This window comes from Asparagus officinalis, chromosome 2 (assembly GCF_001876935.1).
Source record: "Asparagus officinalis chromosome 2, Aspof.V1, whole genome shotgun sequence".
NCBI lineage: Eukaryota > Viridiplantae > Streptophyta > Magnoliopsida > Asparagales > Asparagaceae > Asparagus > Asparagus officinalis.
In genome coordinates, this window is record NC_033795.1 from 40592458 (window position 1) to 40593434 (window position 977).

Below are 977 nucleotides of genomic sequence, written 5' to 3' on the forward strand. Positions count from 1 at the left end.
CAACGGGGAGAGAGTGGAGGGGAGGGGCTGACGTGGCGATGGAGGCGACGGAGATCTGCTCTATCTCGGGGGGGATGGGACGACGGGGGAGAGAACAGAGCCCTCAAAACTCAATAGGGGGTAGACAGAGGAGGAGAAGAAGAAGAGGAAGAAGGGTAGCGATGGTGACGGCGGGGGCTACGACTGAGGATGGAGTCGACGAGGTCGAGGGGAGGCGGAGGTGGCGGCGGTGTTGGAGGTATCCAGCGAGGTTGGAGAGAGGGTGGAAGAGGAGATGAGAGGAGAAGGAGAAGATCTGAAGAAGAAGAAGAAGAGGGTAGTTTGGGTTTTTTTGGGAATTAATTCTCTTGGAAATTGTAAAAAGGGCAGAATCACATTAACTTTTTCTTTTTGGGGCTAATACACATGAAAAATAATACAGGGGGCTGGGCCACATTGTATTTTCATTTTTGGGGCCTTGAAGCAATTTTTCCAATAATCAAACCTCCTCTTAAAGTATTGCTGAACTTTCGGCTTCCATGTAGCCTTTTTTTTTTTTTGTATTTTTTCTATCTTCAATAATTCAAAAAAATAATCTTTCAATTCCCAAAAAAGGGGAAAATGGTAAAAAGCTTTGGGGAAAGTAGATAGGAAGTTTTTCGGTTTGGAAAAAAAAATAAAAAAGACTAAAAAAACCCATGAGAATGGACAAAAAGCATGGTCAATTCATTAATCTATTAAATAATGCACCGCAAAATCACTAAATAATCATTAGAAACATAAACATAGTTTTAGAGGGAAAATAGGAAAAGTTATATTTTAATGACGACGGTTGGGAGTTCACTAATACTTTAAAGAAGAGTTAGTCATTCTGCCATTGTAATAATGGTCATATCCAATATACTATATTTTAAAAATACTATTAAATACTGATTTTGCATTTACAAACATAAATAGGTATGTCAAGAAATTAAAGAATCTAGTATAAAACTACATTT